The sequence below is a fragment of the Aquila chrysaetos genome, chromosome 3 (assembly GCF_900496995.4).
Source record: "Aquila chrysaetos chrysaetos chromosome 3, bAquChr1.4, whole genome shotgun sequence".
Lineage (NCBI taxonomy): Eukaryota > Metazoa > Chordata > Aves > Accipitriformes > Accipitridae > Aquila > Aquila chrysaetos.
Window position 1 is genome coordinate 68,419,776 of NC_044006.1, and position 19,095 is coordinate 68,438,870.

General features: G+C 37.4%; 1 protein-coding gene across 1 annotated transcript in view; it reads left to right on the top strand.

Annotated features, from left to right (window-relative positions):
- Positions 1-19,095, top strand: part of PTPRN2 (protein tyrosine phosphatase receptor type N2) — a 664,954-nt gene that overhangs the window by 149,683 nt on the left and 496,176 nt on the right. The gene's annotated exons all lie outside the window — the stretch shown is intronic.

Consider the following 19,095-nt stretch of genomic DNA (forward strand, 5'->3'; position numbering starts at 1 on the left):
CAGAATGTATTAGGCCTATTTCTTATAAATAATACATGTTTTAATTCCTTTTTCTGTTTTACCAGTTACCTCAGGCTTTATCTTCTTTGTATTCATTTCAATAAGCACCTTTGCCCTTCTCCCTTATATCCCCCACATTTGACAGAAGATTGTGTAACCACTCATAAGCAAACTTAAAGCTGTCCTTCAGATTCCTTCTTGAAATTCTCCTCTGTGAAGCATACAAAGTTCAGGAAACTGGACTGTATTTAGTATTGCTTGTCATTCTGGCTGGTATTGCCAAGCTTTTACTTGCGTATCCATGTCCGAATGCCATAAATACTCATTTATGAATGTAATCTCCTTGGAGGAGAGTTTTTAAAATTACTATTTTATTTTATACGTATATACGATACTAAAATATCTAGATGCACATATAAAATATAGTTATTGTAAATATATATATGGATGGATTTTTTGTTGTATGTTTACATTTCTAATATATTCCCTGAACAATTCTTGAGGATGCTAGGTACTACTATGATATCAATAATTAAAACTAGTGGTGTAAAAGACGTGCTGAAAGACTTGTGGATCTTATAACACGTTCCTTTCCTTTGGTTCTTGGTGCTATTTAATATATGCCTGGTACCTTCAAGGACAGTACTGCATGCAAATTTTTTTACTTTGCATATAGTATGATCCATCTGTGACTTCTGCTTTGTTTTGATTTATTTTAGTTCTGGCTTTAACTGCCATATTATGACATTTACCCATTCCCTGAAATGGATGCACTGATGGCCATTATTAAATAAGTATCATGTTAAACAAAACTATGAAGCTCATATTTTTAGCTGTTATTTTTTTCTACAACAGATGATAATTTTTTTACCGTTATTTGAAAGCGATACGACTATTTGAAGGAATGTTCTCATGTTCTGTGTTTCACGTTCACTTATAATATCAAATGCTCAGACCAATGGATCCTGTTAAATCAAGAATAAACACTTGATACATAAGTATAGTACATCCAACTGATTCAGCTGTAGCAGGTACTTCTCTCTGAAGTGATTTAAAAATTAACTGTTAGAAATTGACTATGATACAAATCACAGAAAACTAGTTCTGTTTTTCTACGAATAAAAATAAGACTTGAAAATGTATTTGAATACACTTAAATAACTATATTTAAGAACACCCCACTTAATGCTAGGAAATTAACAGTCGTTTTATTCATTTGGAATAGAAATGCCTTCAACCTTTCAGGGAAGGCAAGAGCAAATTACAGCCAAATTTTCATTTCACAAGTCATCTTCATCCAGGATAAGCCAGGGCCCCAAGGTCAATTCTTCAATTTGGTATCCTATTTCCATAATGTTATTCTGCAGTGTACTTCCATTATTACTGGAGCAGTGCTCGCTTTCCTATTAGTTTTATAAATGGCTATGTTAATGCCTTTTTGCAGACAAAACCACCTTTTGTTAATATCCCAGTGGATTTCTTAAGGATTAAAATATATTTTTAAGCAGCTATTGGTTCTATTTATATTTTTTCATTGATGATTAGCCCTTGTCACCTACCCAAAAGTGGCATTGTTCAAACAGAGATTGAAGTAGTTTTTAAGATATGTTGACTGATTGGCTTGACTGACAGAAAAGAAACAATTAGAACCTGAAAATTCTAAGAATCTTTGTAAAATTTAGTAATAGCTAAAGCAGTGCAACAGTGGGGGGGGGGGGGGGGGGTGGGGGGGGGGGGGAGGGATGGGGGAAAAATGTATTCTGGCCAGGGAATAGCCTTTTGTTAAGGCGTGGAGTTCTACAGATAAAACTGTTTTCTTTGTCTTTTCTGCGCTGTTAGTAGTGATAAGGTACCAGTTCAGCTCAGCTTAGCTGGGCTACAGCTGTTACCCCTAAAAACTTGCCATTTTTGTTTTAGATAATTAGAAATTTACTTCTACAGTTATAATAATTTGTGTATATATTACATGTAATATCTTATGCAAGATAAAAATGGATGGAAGATGTCTGCAGCGTTCAGTATTGTACATCCTTACTAGGAGGATTTGTGTTTACTGTGCAGCCAAGAATTGAGTAAGAAGTTCTCCTTAGACCTTAGATACAGTGGAAAATGCCAGTTCTTGCAAGCAACACTGATGAAATTTTTTTCCTGGGGTGTTTTTTGATAGGACGATAAGTGATTGATATACATAAAATATAAATTTATTCAAGAAAGTATGGTGAAAGAAGCTATTGATTGCTTACCTTGATTTTCCTTAATCTACATATCTTGTAAACACTGTACAAACATTTTAGTAAATATACGACAAAATCCTGTTCATAGTAGCATAGTATTCTGTTTTGCTTTGAAGCTGAACCTTAGAATAGAATATTTCTGTTAGAAGGGACCTACAATGGTCATCTAGTCCAGCTACCTGACCACTTCAGGGCTGACCAAAAATTAAAGCAGGTTATTGAGGGCACTGTCCAAATGCCTCAAACACTGACAGGCTTGGGGCATCAAGCACCTCTCTAAGAAGCCTGTTCCAGTGTTTGGCCACCCTCTCAGTAAAGAAATGCTTCCTAATGTCCAGTCCGAACCTCCCTGGCACAGCTTTGAACCACTCCCACGTGTCCTATCGCTGGATCCCAGGGAGAAGAGTTCAGCACCTCCCTCTCCGCTTCCCCTCCTGAAGAAACTGTAGAGCACAATGAGGTCACTCCTCAGCCTCCTTTTCTCCAAACTATACAGACCCAAACTCCTTAGCCGCTCCTCATCGGACATTCCTTCCAGCCCTTTCACCAGCTTTGCTGCCCTCCTCTCAACGTTTTCAAGGACCTTCACATCCTTCTTAAATTGTGGGGCCAGAACTGCACACAGTACTCGAGGTGACGCTGCACCGATGCTGAACACAGCCCGGGAATCACCTCTTTGGACCGGCTGGTTGTGCTGCGTTAGGTCCAAGTTAATACGTTTATTAAGTGGATTTTTGTAACAGAAGATATGTCTTAACTGGAACTTTATCTTCCTGAGAACAGCTATCCAAATGCCTATGTTTAATTTCTGAAATCAGACTGATAAATGTTGGATACCTGACCCTGACCTGCTGCAGCTGTAACAAAACAAGTGGGCTTAGTACCATCAAGACAGAATGGTCCTTTAGCTTTGGTCAGCACAGCTCCCTCTTGTGTTTTAATCAGGTCTTTTAAAAAAAGAGAAGCCTTTCTCCATGACTTTTTTGTATATCCTCACATATTTGTGTGTCTTGGAGATGTATGGTCTAGCAATTTGTCATGGAGCTCGAGCACTTCTGACATATTGCCTCTGATGAAGTTATTTAGGTTGAAATGTTCAAACTTAGATGCTTAAATATGAGTACATATGACAACTTAATAGCAATCTGCTGAGTATGGTTCGCTGCTGTGTCACTGGCAATTTGGGATAAGCAGACACTTTAAAAAAAAACAAAGAGGAGCATTTTTATTTTAGTACCTAATACTAATTCAGGTTTTCAAGGTATGCTATACTCTGATTTGGAGCAAAGTTCAGAGGTCCTTGAAGTGATAGACTTGAACTAGCATCCCACACTGTACAGATGGAACCAGTTTAGATCCTAAACATATTTGCATACTCTCAGAAAGGCTTATTAACACATGTGAAGGAGAACACCATTGTAGTTAAATTGCTTCTAGACCCCCTCTGCATGCATTTAGCTAACTCCAGTGCACCTGCTTTTTGGGCTTTCCGCAAGTGTCCTGTTTCTAATTAGGTGCTGGTGTGAGCACCTGCTGTTGGAGACAGGCTCTGGCTTTACCTGACCTCAGTTCAGGCACTCTGCTAAGTGTGAGCTAAGAACTGACAGTCTCTCCAGAGTCGATGCAGAGAGGCACTTTTGCAGAGTGCAATTCATCTTACCTAAAATTTGAACTATCTTCTGAATGTACTCCCTTCTCTTTTGCTTTCTTGGAGATTCTCCTCTTGGAGACTTTCCCCTTTCCCTGTAGTGTTCTTCATTTCTTCTAAAAATCTCCATAGGTCTTGTGGCTTCCAGTGTATACATGCTGTCTATTAGTTAAGATACTTTATATTAAAAACTGTCAAAGAAAGGAAAGCAATTTCATACAGTTCCCAAATTAATGACAGTCTGCTTGCACATTGGTTGCTTTCTGTTGGCATCTGGGTCCTAGTACAGACTGCCATTCTTAATCATATTTTAATTTTCAAATAAATTGCTTTCATTATCCTTTCATTTACAATACCATGTGTGCATTACTGCTCATTAATGTTTGTCATCTACTTTGCTGAGACTGGGTTTTTAAATAGCCATGGTTGCAATACAGTAATTAAAGATGATCCATGTTGGTTTTGTAGAAATTATTCTGAAGCCTTCTTACAAAAAAAAAAAAAAGGGAAAACCAAACCGAGAGTGCTGTTGAAATCAATTCCTTAAATGTATGGAAGCAGCTTAGCATAAGGCTTTGCCTGTAGGTAAAAAGAGGGCACTTCTAATGGTTTTACTAGAATGATGCCTAATGATGGATCTGTATGAAAACTATATTTCTCTGTAATTACTGACAGGCCTGTTGTTTTTGAGTGTAAGATTTTATACTCAATATAAAGTAAGATTTTTTCGTACTGCTTTCCAAAATTTTAATTCCAATGTCTGTTTAGCATTGTTAGTTTCTATTCAGCCAATTCCTTCCCCCTTTTTTCCACTCCAGATACCAAAAACATGAACGGACTGAAACAACATGACAGGGATTTTAAAATTACAGTTTTGGAACAGAATCCCCGTGGGACAGAAGTCAAAACAGTAGCAGTAACCTCTGTCCTGATTTTGGCATAGCCATCTTCCATAGGTTATACATCATAATACGGAAATTCTTCCTGTATCTGCCCTTGCAATTAGTATTTGCTTGCCTGTGACACAGCCTGTATGACTGATTTTATGCACACACAAAACTGTGGATCTCAATACCTGTGCCTATCTGATATTTTTATTCCTTTGCTCCTTAACTGTATGTGCTCAGCTTTGAAAATCTGGCCCTTAGGGATCCTGATGTCAATGTTCAAAAGTAATGTCACTAGTGATATGGCACAGGAGTAAAGGAACAATTATACATTATTCAAAGAAAAATTTAAATGGATTTTTGAGGTATGATACTCTTTATGAACTGCCAGAGAATTAGTTGTTTTTCTTGAACTAATATTTTAAGAAGCAACTTCGGGTGATGGATATATCCTAACATAACAGTGCTTGGCCCCAAGAGTTGGTGCACTCTTCTTGATGGGACTTGAGTCCTGCAATCACCTGCAGCACTTCTGTGTCGCGCTATGTGGTCGTGGCTGAAGAGGTCTCTCATTTATATCAGGCTGCATTTGCTTCTGAGATGAGAAGATGAAATACATTCTGCTTCTTTCAGTCTATGCCATTAGTTGCTCCTAATGAACCTTGCCACCTCTCCATGACTAAGATCTTAACACTCTCTCCCTGGCTCAGAGCAAAAAGCAAAAGTCTTAAGAACAAAAATTACTGATGTTCCCAGTTTTTTTCTACAGTTTGTATATCTTCATGGAAGCGTAATGAAGGGAAAATATTTGGAAATGTGAAAGTATAGTAGAAGCGAATATATTTGGAAATACAATTTTTTTTCCAGTGTTGTCACACTCTGGTTAAAATAACGCTCCATAAGTTATTCAAATAGTAATAATTTCAAATAGATAGATTCAATTAATGATAAATCAATAGATTCAAATTAGTAATAACTTTATAAATTTGCTTATTTGACCGATAGAAGAAAACTTGACACCTTTCTTTTTGAACCTTCTCTTACTTTATTATTGTACTCAAGCAAGTTGAAATAGGTGTAATGCCTCCTCTTAGTGTTTATTAGCTGAAAAGCCAAGCTGGGTGAAAACTGAGAGTAGCACCTCAGCTAAGGTTGAATCCACAGATTTTTTTAGGGTTTGTTCTTTTGTTATGGCTAATCCATTCATCAAAGCCTTGTGGCTTTATTTGTATCAAGGTATGTATCTGTTCAGTTTAATGATTTAGATTTGAGTTTTGCCAAATCACCTTCAGCATGTGCCCCTCTCTCTTTGCTAGCTCTGGAGGAAACCTGTCGCAACTACACTACTAATTTACCTGTCCAATCTCATAGACAAGGTTCGGTGAGCTGAATCAGATTTAAAAACGCTTTTTCCTAAAACTCAGGCCGTTTAGTATGAAAAGAAACATTGCCTTTGTTCATTGTTAGAAATAATACTTTCTCTTATTTGAAATTTCTCTATTCTCATTAATGGTGAAAAATGGAAGATGAGAAGGTGGAGAAGTTGATAACCCTGCTCTAGGTCATCTAAATACATGGTGTAGGTAAAACTGCAGGTTTACTAGTGAGAGTGTGGTGAGCTTTGGGAGTATATCTCAGAAGTTATTTTTCACTGAAAGAAGGCCAACAATTACGCCTTTGTGAAATGAATTCATCAATCCCATTCTAAATGTAAGCGAGCCCGTAGCCATATCACACTGTATCATGATCACATAAGACATTTCAACCTAAGTGCAGTCAGTACTTTGAAATCACATCTGCATAGGAAACTTCAGTGCCAAAGAAAGGTGTGTTTCTGCTTCAGTAAATGGTCTTCATCTCATGGGCTCCGTGTTACAGCAAAGCTTTAAAATTTCCTGAAGGATATGATATGATACATGCAGCATTCTGCAACTGCTTTTAATTTTCAGGTTTTTCTAAAATTGTGGAAAAGCAAGACAGCCACGGAACACTGAGGCTGCAGTAGAGACAATTGCTTAAGCAAATAGTTATTTTTAAGCATGGAAATATTCCCAGTAGCATCTGGGAGACTTGCAATGAATGTAAATTTAGGCATGTGCTTAACAGTAACTGAATGCATTGGAGTTTGTACGGAAAGAGACTGGGTAACACGACACCCTTCAGAAGTACTTGAGACCTCAAATGCTTATGAATATTTGCCTTAAATCCAAACCTGAACTTTGTGTGAAAGACAGAGAATTCCATGAGTGTAAAATTTGTTGCAGGATATTCCTTCCATTTTCTGGGCATGCATAAATATATCAAAGACAAAACTTTGAGGGGTCATAGCTCTCTGGATATGGTGACTTGCGGATCGTTAGTCATTCTTTTGGGTGGAATAAAGGTAAACAAATTATTTTCTAATTTAGGCAGTAGATCATTACATTCTCTGATAAAGTGAGTGTCTCTATATGCTCTTCCTATTTACAACTTTTCCTGTGGTGGGTAATGATGTAATTCTGTATATGCTGATTATAACATGCAAATACAGTGACGGTTACAATTAATCATAATTCTGGATGGCCCCAGATTTAGATTTCAGTAACCAGATAATCAGAAAAGGCGATTATACTAAAAATCATAATCAGAATGGGTGCAATAAGGCTTTGCTACTCCTGTTCCAGTACATGAAGGGTATTAATATTCGAACAGAAAATCAGAATCTGTGCAGAGATGAAGACAGGAAAGAGAAGTAGTAATGAGGTTAAAGAAATGTAATGTTGTCAGTTTTGCATAGATTGTCTTATTATGGTCATGTTTATCAAGGTTTGAGGAATATCCCACCTACTGTGAGAAGACTTCCCTCAATGCATTGAAGCTGCTGCAATAGCTTTAGAGTAAGCAGTGAACGCTTGCTTTTCAGTAATGTAATAGGGATCTATGCAACCCTTGTCTCTCTGTATAAGAGGTAGCACTAATGTCAGTGAATTGCTGAGGACCTGCCAACAATGTTAAAAAAAAAAAAATCTTGTTTATGTAGATATATTTTTCTGTTTGTTTTGTGGTATTAAAATAAGCAGAGCAGAAAATGATAGATGTTTTGGGTGGTGGGTTTTTTTTGTTGTTTTTTTTTTCTTTTTTTGAGTAACAGTCACTGTCCAGATAAGGTGAGGGCTAAAAGATTTCTCTTCTTCATACCACATAATATGCCATTTTCATTTTGTGCTGCTTATAACCCTGAGTGTCACAGCTTTCTATTCTAGTCTGAATAGTCAATGAAACATTATGAAGCCGATAAGAAAAGCTGGTCCCCGTTACTTGGCAACGGCTGTTAAGCAGAGCTGAGTGCTGTTGATTGAGAAGATTAGCTGCCATAGATAAACCTCCTCTTTTTGCTGCCCTGCTGCTTATCTTTCCACCCATAACAAGTTGCACCAAATATGACAGCAGTCAGTGGTTTAGGCAGAATATGAACTTTGTGGCAAAAGAAGTTTGTGCAAAAGACTTGGGGTGCAGCCTTTAAAATCTTGAATTTATTAAAATTTGCAGGTTGTTTTCTGGACTGTCCTTTCTTGACTTTGGGGTGAACATTTTTATTTGAAAGGCTGATGCTCCAGGTGTGAGAGAAGGGGGATGTTCAGCTCCTACATTGTCCATTCATAAATACTGAAAATAGCAGCAAATTTTTTTATCAGTTGTCTCTGGCTCCTGTTCTTAGCAACATTGAAGAAATAAATGAAATACGCTGTAAAATTACTGCAGTTACTAGATATGTAGAAGTTGGATTAAAAGATAAAAATTGACTATTTTGGTTGATGCCTTTGGGAGAAAATGCTATTGTAGATTAAACAAAAATGTCTGGCTGCATCAAAAATTGTTTATATATGTACATGGCTTGGAAATCTTTCTATTTTAGGTATATCCAAATTACGTTTCATCAGAGAAGGATTTTGTTGACAGGCAAATCAGAGCTGAAATAGGGCTAGGGTAGAAAGTGGTGTTTTTTTCAGGTTGTTTTTTCTTTTTCCTCTCACATTTTTAAAATGTTGCTTTATCCTTTTGCTTTCATTAGTGATTGTACAGTTCTGTTTACATTTTTGCCTTTGGAGAGGTCTTTGCAAACCTTTCTGCTGGCCAGAACGAGAGTGTAGGCTTGACTGGTTGAATAACTGGGGAATGGCAAAGCACTGGCAGCAGAGCGAATCTCTGAGGTGACATCCTTAAGAAAAGTAGTCTTTGTGCAAGGATCTGGGTAAATAGTTACTCATCTAGTAAGTGTTGTAAGTTCAGCAATATTATTTAAATGCGTGTTGTTGTTTTCAGTAATCCAGCAGAAGCTTCAGAATCATAGATTTTGGATCAAAGCATTTTTCTTCACTTAAGATTGCAATCGTTTTTGTTAGCTCTATCAAAACGTACTAAAAAAAAGTGATGGTTTCTGCCTGGAAGAGCATTCATCTGGAGTATAAGAAGAGACAACGAACAGATATACTGTTTTCTGTGTAGTTCTGTTATCCCAAGCAAGAACCTGGCACTTCATAAGCAATATAATATGAGGGAGAAATTTAGAAAGATACAGTATGGCGCTCATTAGTAAAATATTATTTCAGTGGGGTTTTTTGCTGATCCTGTAGTCCTCCTGGCTTTCAAGGTTTTTTTTTTTTTTTTATTTTGCATCTTTGATGAACTGTTATTTCCTCCTTTTGTAGGGTGAATACTTTGTTCAAAATTATTCTTATTTATTCTATCTTCTTTGAAGAAGTACGTGTGCTGAGTATACAACTTCTGTACTTAACCACTCAAATTGCAGGAGACTCTTAAGCTGTGAGCAGCTTAAATTCTGCCCCCAAACTCTAGTTAAATAATGGCTTTTGTGTACAGTATATTAAAAAGCATATTACAACTTACAAGTATGCTCAAATGTTAAATATTTCCTGTGAGCTGTATGTATTCTGTCAATAAGACAGGAAGAAATTTGGAGTTGCACATTTCACAAACAACGAGGAGTCTCTGCTCCGCACCCATTGCAAAAGCAGAAAAATCTTGCTTTTCAGATTCATTCTTACCATAATTTCAGACACTGCAAATCTTAAAAGTTGTTATGAAGTGTAACACACAAAACTGAGGAGAATTAAATACTTCTGAAACTGCTCCCAGTCCTGTTCCAGATCTCTGTTCCCATATCATTTCATCTGTCTGCAGGCTTACTTATAGAGACAAAAGATCATCCTCTATTCTGAAGACTTCTGTGCTGGAAAAGGCATTTCACCATAGGGCTTCTTCCAGCCTGTAGATAATCTCTTTTGCTTCTCTCAATGTCCTTTCCAAAATTTATCACTCATTTTAAAATTTGGACACCAGAACTCTGTATTCCCACACTGACCTCATCCATGCTGCATACTGAATGATGTCACCTCCTCATTCCAATTTATTGCTGTCATGTTCACATATCCGCAAACCTTATTAACGCTTTTGCCCTGGTATTGCCTCACACTGAATGCCGGGGTCTGAACCAAGCAAGGAGGACTGTAATGTCTCACGCCCTTCACCTATTGCCATTAGCAAAGCTACGGGCAGTGCTCAGGCTGTGTCCCACAGCGGGGGGACAGCTGTGTCTGGATCTCTAATTCATTGTGATAGAAATAACTTTTCCAAATGCAGCTTCTGATAGGTGGTCCTAGGTATGTAACATCATATTTAGCTATTTTAAAGCACAGTTTGCTTGAAAACTGTCAGATTTTTCACGCTCTCCAGACTGTTCAGCAGAAACTGTTAGCATCCCTCTGTCAAAGTTTGCAGTGCGGTTCTCGGCATTCCAGTGCCCATGATGTGCTGTGGCTTCTGCAGGCGTGCTGATATTTCATACTTGAGCAAGGTGCAGAGATCTCCGAGATAGCTTCAAACAGTTTTAGTCGGTCCACAGGGTGCAATGCTCTGTGAAGTTATCCTAGTTTATAAGGGTTTTCCCTCCCCTTCATAAAGGAATGCATTTAAAATTTTTGCTGATGTGTTCAGGTTGGCATAACATAATTTTCTGTAATTTTTGTAATACTCTCCAGCTAGGGAACAAGATGGAGATCTTTATTACTATAATTTCATGCATGTCTGAAGTCAATTCCATTTAGAAATAAATTCAGTAGCTCAGATTACAAAAGTAATCTGCGGTCTCAATGAATATTGTCCTGCAAAGATCTAGAAAGCTTCAAGTTTGGCAAAGGTCAGAAATAAACCAAGTTTGCTCTAACTATTAAATACTGCATCTGATGAATATGAATGGAATGGTCATTAGTCATGTTTTCACAAGAACACTGTCTCCTGCAAACCCGTAATAACTAACTCTTAAAATACAAGTTCTTGGCACTTAGACAGCACAAGTTAAAACTTTCACTACTTTGTTTTTAATACAAAATGAAAATTAATGCAGAAATCCATTTTGCTGAACATGTTTCCTTGCAGAGTTATTTTTGCCTTGGGAATACAGATGCAAGAGCAGCTACAGTCAGATCACACAGTGAAGACATTGCCAGCACCAAAGTGGTTCTTGGCACCAACCGAAAATGTAATGGGGATCCTTCAAGTGACTGAAGTACATCTCAGTGATACTTGGAAAATTAGTGTGCATAAATAAGCATTAGTATATTTGCATCTCATTGCTTCCATAAATAAATTCTTAGTCCCTCCAGTAACCTCTGTTCATAAATGCATACTGAGTAAAAAAAAAGAATTGTTCATGTTTCATCATTCCTCATTGCTCTGGCTTAATTTTAAACAGTGCAAGCAATAGGAGCTCCATTACTCTTGCAGGAGGGAGTTTAACAGCTTCAGAATAGTTTCTCCCTGCTTGAAACTTGTTCTGATTCAGAGTGTTCAGTTTTGTCTTTTCACTGCATTTCTCCCAATAATGTCATAAATAATTGATCAACCGTGTTGCATAAATTTTTAGTCTTTTCCCATAAAGAATCAGATAGTTCAATGCTTAAGGATCTATGTGGCTACCTCCTTTCTTTCCTTTTTCTCTGAACTTCTCTAGTTTAGCTTTCTGGTAATGATGTGGTCAGAATTTGGTGCAGTATTCCATCTTTCTTCTGGAAAATTATTAGCTTTTTCCAGATGAGGGGTGCTACATGGCTCAGATTTCTCACTAATGAGATAGCAATGTAAAGTATAAACTTACATGTTATTCTTGCAGTCCAATGACTAAATATGCTAAAGAAAAAGAGATAGCTTTATTGTAAGGCTACTAATACTTGACTTATACTTCAATTTAAAGTATTTTTCCTTTTGGAGAAGGATTTATATGTTTATGTCTTTTCTCCCTTTTCTCTTTAGTACCAGTATTGACAAAAAAAGGAGTTGCTGTTCAACTGATTTTGATTGCAAGCTCTTTTTTCTTTGAGACATCATAGCTAATATTGAATATTTAGTTTTGCTTAGAAAAGTCCTCTTAATGTATTACAATTAGAGCTTCTTGGTTTTCTCAATCTGGATTGGTCTCTGTGATCAAAATTAGAGGCAGGTGGTTTCTGTGGCTTACAGACTGCAGTGGTCATCTGGATGTGGAAGATATTGATTCAGTCACTGCTTTGTCATCCTTTGTTGTCCTCATCATGCAGCCGAACCCAGCTTTCATTCCACATAGTTACCTAGGCTGCAGAAAGTTCAAGTTTGGTTCTCTAAGAAGTACCAAGCTATTCAAGCATCACTCAACTTGAACAGTAACTCTAGCAGCAAAAATTTAAGACTTGCTTTCTTTTCATCTCTACTTTTTCCTCTCCTTAAACTCCCTCCTGCCCTTTCCTCCCAAGGCATGGCCATTATTTCTGTGGTTGGGAGGCCTGTGTGCGACCTGTTGAGACTCCGGTTCATTTCTGTGCTCTGCATTGCAGAAAGTAGGCATTGAAATTTGGACCTCTCATTCTCTTAGCTGAATAACTTAGCTCAGGGGCTTTTTGGAAGCGGGAAGCACTTCGTTTCATGGCAAGCCTGCTCTCCTCTTGCTTTGTTAAACGGTAGCTAGCTTTTTCATGGTCCTTTCCTTCCCTCCTTTTGCTGTACACGAGAGCAGGATTTTTTAGTTACTTTCTCTACAATTTACATATTTCTATTGTAACTTAAAAAAACCTCTCAAGTGAAAGTGTGCATAATATTCTGGGACCGTACAATCCACCACTTAAATTAGCAGGTTAGCACAGAAATACTTCCTGAAATGATATTTCTCCTCTGTTGAAGGTTATATCTTTTTTTGATGAAGGAATAACAGAGTCCTCCAGAACTTGCTCTCAGAATTACTCCTTGAGACAAGGGGACTGTAAACCCCAGAGGAGCGATTTGCTCTCAGATGTGCCTCGGGATGATTTGGAGCTTTGCAAATCCCAGCCCTATCACACTGTTTGCACAACAGCTAACTAATGCTGCTGTTAATGTGAACTTTTATCTTTGAATATGAGCACTTCCGTAATCACTAATATGCCATCAAGTTCTTTCAGTCAGCAGAAATATTCTGGGGTTTTAGGTTTGAGGTTTTTTTGGTTGAAAGCAGACTGGCCATCCGCTTTTTTGTTTAAATATCTGTGTCCAAAGAGGTGAGGAAAGGCATTAAATCTTGTTAGAGTCCTTTTATAGGGCTGTCAGGTGGTCTGGCTTTCAGCAGAATTTACAAAGTTACCTTTGCCTTCCAGGCAGCAGTTTATTTAGTAGCTGAGGAAGAGTGTATTTACTAGACTGTTATTAAGAGTATCCACTGCATGGTACTTTCTGGTTGGATAAAAAAAAATTTCAAGTTTAGAACATTGTTGTTTTCTGCTTCTTATGGTGTTTCTATTAAATCTTCAACATAAATCTACAAAAAAATATGCTTTGTGTTTTATTTACAGTTGAGGATTTACTTTTATTGCATAATGTTTTGTGGCTTACACACTAGCAAAAGCAGAATACCGCCACATACTCTTTTTAAAACAATCTGTATGCACTTTGCTTACTTCTCTTAATAATACATTACTTCCAGAAATAACTCAGCCTTTTTTTTTTAAATTGCATTTCTTAATTTTAAATAACTGCCTTAAAAATTTCCACATGCCTATCGGACATGTGGATAAGCAAGACTGAGGGTGGCTATAACTGCATAGCACTCTATTCCAGATGAAGTCAAATGGATCTGAAAGCAATAAATTTAGAAGGTGAAGAGCTTGAGCTCCAGGACTGATCCCTGAGCATGGAACTGTCCACTAGATGCCACTATGACTGCTCCGAAACGGAAATCACCCAGGACTACTGAGGCTGCACAGAGATAAGCAAAATAAGATGGTAAAAAGGTTTTAAAAGTTTAACAGGGGGAGATTGCCTCCTAGGAAAGCTGCATTCTCGTGGAGCGCTGCAGGTTTGCAATGCAGTTAACTGTGATTGCAAGCAGCAGCTTTTGTGACGAACTGCTGCAGTGAGACTTGTAAGTATTTGCTGTTTGAAAGCATTGGAGTAGTATTTTCAAAACATTGCATGAGAAATGACACTGTAGAAGCCACTGTTGCTCTATCCATATGATCTCTACCTCGCTTGTAAAGAGAATTTTAAAGTAGAGGTATAAATTATGAACAAATCTTTTTTAATAAATGGAATATTAAAAATATGCTGTTTGCTGAAGAGCTTACTTGTAAATGTTGAATGTGAGTTTGTGGACTATGTCTTCCAAAATAAGCCTCCCTCCTGGTGTGCAACTCAATGTCCTCTTCAAGGAACGGTAACGTTTAAGTTTTTATTTTTTTTATTTTTGGAAAAGGGTTTTGAAAACAAACACCTTACTGGAGAGAAGTAGCAGGAAGAGAAGAGTAAAATACTTTAACAATCTCATTCATACTTCCTAAAACATTTAACACCTGTGACCTTGAATTCCAGTGTCTTGAGACTTTTGAGACGCAAAGATTATGCTTCTCATTGGAAAATGACTTCAATATTTCCGGTAGGCAACTCGGACTCTAAACTTGGGTTATAAGACATCAAGCACTGGCCTTTTCATTAGTCCTGGACTGCTCTTGGACCTTACAGCACCTTAAACCAATAGCTGGGGGAAGGAGTGTGAAATAATGTCCATATTCAGTGAGAAGAAAGAATCCTTTTCTTACAGAAGGTTAAGTGGCCGAAGAATGATGCCCACTGAAAACTCCGCAGAGACACTAGAGGAAGTTCTCTGATTAAGTGCAAGAGCACAGATGATACAGTCCAAGGTGGCAGCAGATGCCCTTTGACACACCGCTGGGTCTGTGGATTTTCTTGCTACAGTACGACACAGGAACAAAGCACAATGCCTGCAATATGGGGCAAAACTTGTGTTTTATACAAAGCTCTATGTTACAATCTTGTAATGATTGTCAGGTGATTAGGGCGAGGAAGCTGAAGCATTGGCCGACCCGGGTATGTGAACACCGTCACTGTCTGGAAAGCCGCTTCATTTCCGGCTGCTGCAGGAAGTTTGAAGAGCAGAAGAACCGGGTGCTTCACAGCATCTGCTCCAAGGCTCCTTTGCAAAGGTCACTTGTCACTGCCATGTGAAAATTTCACTGCGTGTAGATCTAAATAATTAATTACTGCAGAACACAATCTTTTAATTTACATCTATCAAGCTTTCATCAGCCTGCAGACGAGCTCCAGTGTCTCTACCGGTCCTCACAGCTTTGCTCAGTAGCAAAACACACTCAACAAGAACTCATTCTTTTTTTGCTGGGGTTATTCAAAACTGTGCCAAGTCTTGTATACATCTTAGTTTCAATTGTCAGATTAGCCATACTTAGTGGTTCTAGGATGGAATATGTTTCTCTAGCCAAGGACAGCTTATTATACGCCGGGATTTTTTTTGTAGGAAACACTACTTAGAATTTCATGAATCAGCTGCCCACAAATAGTCTTGCCTTCAAGGTGAAGGTGGTCACTCAGTGCAGGTTCCCAAAGATTTTTTAGTACCTGTTAAGCGTGTGATGCCTGTCTACCTTACCAAGTGAACATGCTGGTGCAATCAACTCTTCAAAACTGTTTCAAAGTAGAGATTTTTGTGCTCTCCTTTTACATAATTCAGTATCTAGATGTCAGTCATGAACGTAATGTGGTGCTTCCTTCCTCAGTAGGTAATAGAGGTCATAAATATCCACCAATTCTTGGCAAATGGACAGTAATAATGAATTAAGATGGGAGTTTTCTATTTGCTTCTAAACCTCTCTCAAAAATCACCTTTCCAGAACTTGTGTTTTGACTTGTTCAAGGTTTAATCTATCGGTTGTAATTTTTTCACTAGAAGTTGATAAATATTCAGTGTAAATACATGTACCATGCTCCAGGGTGTTGTCTCTAACAAACGAGGTTCATCTGCCACTATTTGAGATTTATTGGGCACCTGGGTTACGTTAAATTTGTGTCTTTTGATCTTAGCACCTAACTTTGTATATATAGTTGTCAAAATTCAAGATTTTAAATAGCAGCTTGTAAAAATTTATGCTTGCATTTTTTCTCAAATATTAAACCTATTAGCAAAATAGCCAAATACATAAAGAAGCATCTCACTGTCTCCTTGGGTATATTATTCTTCTGTTTTAGTCTCTTCTTTGGAAACAAACGTAGAAGCCGTCTAAAAGTCAACATTACTATGCTGTTAACGCAGATGTTTCCAGGTCTAAGTATAACTTGTAAGATATTACTATGGAAATTTCAGATACTACTTTTTGCTGACGGTTAGCAAATGATAGCACTTTAATAGCAACCATATGTGTATATTGATCGGTTGTTTCAGCCTTCCCTCATTCCGGGCATGTGTAAAGAGCAGATGTCTTTTGCATATTACGTTCCTTCTCAGAATACAATTTTAATCAAAGTTCAGTATGAACACACTCTGAACAGCTACAGGCATGCAGTGGATGGTGGTTATTAAAGCATCACTCATGCTTTGAACTTCCTCTGCTGTATGACATTTACTGTAAAGTCTGGGAGCTTTTCCATTTTTCTTTTTGCTTCATGACAACTTTGGGCAGCTCGCTTTTCAGAGGCTGCTAGAGGTCAAATGGGTGCGTGACAGGGTGCTCAGACACCAACACGCTGCAACAGCCCATCGCCCTGCGCCAGAGGTGGGTGCAGATGGTCTGGAAAGACGCACTATGTATTTACCCACTGTAAAGATCACAGCGGGTTTGGATAGTTCATGGCAGACTAAGCTGGACAGTTTTTAAACATTAGCTGTAATTTAAGTGAAAATGAGGTTTGTGCTGGACCAAAGCCATTTCTGAATTTGGGCCACATCTGCCAAATAGATTTCTTGGGAAGAAAAAGAGGGGGAACTTTTACAAATTTTTTTTTTTTTTAAATGCCTCTCCCTTACCTCCCCACCCCCCCCACCCCATCTATGTAATTTTAAGAAGGTTTGATTAAAAGGTACCCTGAAAATTGAACGCTCAACCTCAGTTTAATTTTTTAGGTTTTAAATTTTGCCACAGAAACCTCACAATCAAATAAATAAAACAAACAAACAAACAAACCAACCCCAAACAAATAGAAAAACTTAGGAAAATTCCTACTTTTTTAAAAAAAGCTACTGAACTGAACTATGAAATCTACTATTTGCACAACTCCAGTCCAACTGTAATCCCCACTATAAAGACCCTCTGTAGTTTAGAGATGGTATTTGCCAACCGCTCCTTGGGGCATACTGCTCCTTCTCCACTCTCCTAGTACTGCATTTAGCAGAGCAGAGCACTATTTGTGATTGCAGCCTCTTCAAAGCTTATTATGCCCATATTTCAAGTACAAAAGCCAAAGTAACTTGCAGTTTCTCCCTAAGCAGCCCCAGTGTTTTGGGATAGATTGTATAATGCAGCTCAGACTCATGCGCTAACTGTTAATTTTAGAATTTAAATAGGTTTTGTTCTATTCAAAGGCAGTAGGCTAAAGGTTTCTGAAAACTCTGGTTTTAGGAAAAAAAGTTAGGTCTCTTTTAGAGTTTGTGAGTGAATTAGCTTTTGCATCCACGGAGATATCTTTAAATGATACTTAATACAAAAAACTTTAATTCGTGCTGAATGTGTATGCTCTTCTGGACTCTAAAATAAAGTTATATTTATCTTTAAGGTATGTTATCTTCAAAAAATCATGGAATATTAGTTGTTTATATAAACATAGATTTTGTCCTAATTATTTGTGGCCAGTAATGGTGTTATTCCTAAATAGAGCTGGCTATTTCAAGTTATGTTTCATTTTGAACAATATTGTTCTCCAACACGGAAATGTTCTTCTATCCCTTTCTGAATCAAGACCTTATTTATTCCTGTTATCCATCCATTTACAAGTGACTGATATTTATATACTTTGCTTATTTCCAACTGCAACAGGTTTTTAAATGGAGATGAATATTTTGATCTGCTGTTAGGCTGCTTTATACATTATATGGCAGAAAACCAAAGCAGATCTGTGTGTGCGGTTTCTAAATTAAACCTAGTTTCGAATAACAAAATTAGAGTCAGAGGTAAGTTTTTAATTTGGATTAACTTAATTTGGCAGTTGTAAGTGACAGGAGGATTGGAAAGGCAAAGAAAGAAAAAATTGGCTAATTTCAATGAGGTATTTGTGTTTAACAGTGAAGGCTAATAATGCCCTTTTTCTGTATCCTGGATTGGTTTATTTTCTTTTATGCCATTATTTGTGTTTAGTGAACAGCTGGGCCAGTAGTTCCCATTTGTAGTCTTTTAGCTCTGTGAAGTAGCAGAGAAAGTAATGGACGTTTGCAAATTAATACTTACCGTTATTTTCTGCTAATCTGATGTAGCTATCCTTTTTGAGCATAGATGTAATATCAGAGCAGAAGTAATTACTCTGTTAAAACTAGTACTGCAGTAGAAAATTTTGCTAATTAAACTTGTTGCATTTAAATTGCTTCCTTTGGATCACTATATAGAAGAGAACTGTTTTGAACAATAAATGAAACCACTTTCTTTCTCAGAGGCCTAGAATTGCAGATGGTCAGATTGTGTGTGAAGCACCTAGGCTCTGAATTAGTCTTTTGTATGAAAGAGAGAAAGGTAATTTGAATGTTTGAACTCCCTGTTCCTCCCACACATACACAGGAAGCTTGTCTCAAAATGAACAATTCTCTAAATAAAGACTAATAAGAAGCTAAATTAATTAGAAGGTGTGATTTGAAAAGACATTGATGAGAAGAGTCTGTCATTTTAGACAAATGGAATGGAGCTAAATAAATTAGGCCACATTAATATCTCATTGTTCTGTGAGCAGCTTTCTTTTATTGCATTCATTAGAGGGTACTTCTTGAAATGAGCCTTTACTAGCCATTACGGATTCAGTTCTCATTTACCAATGCCTA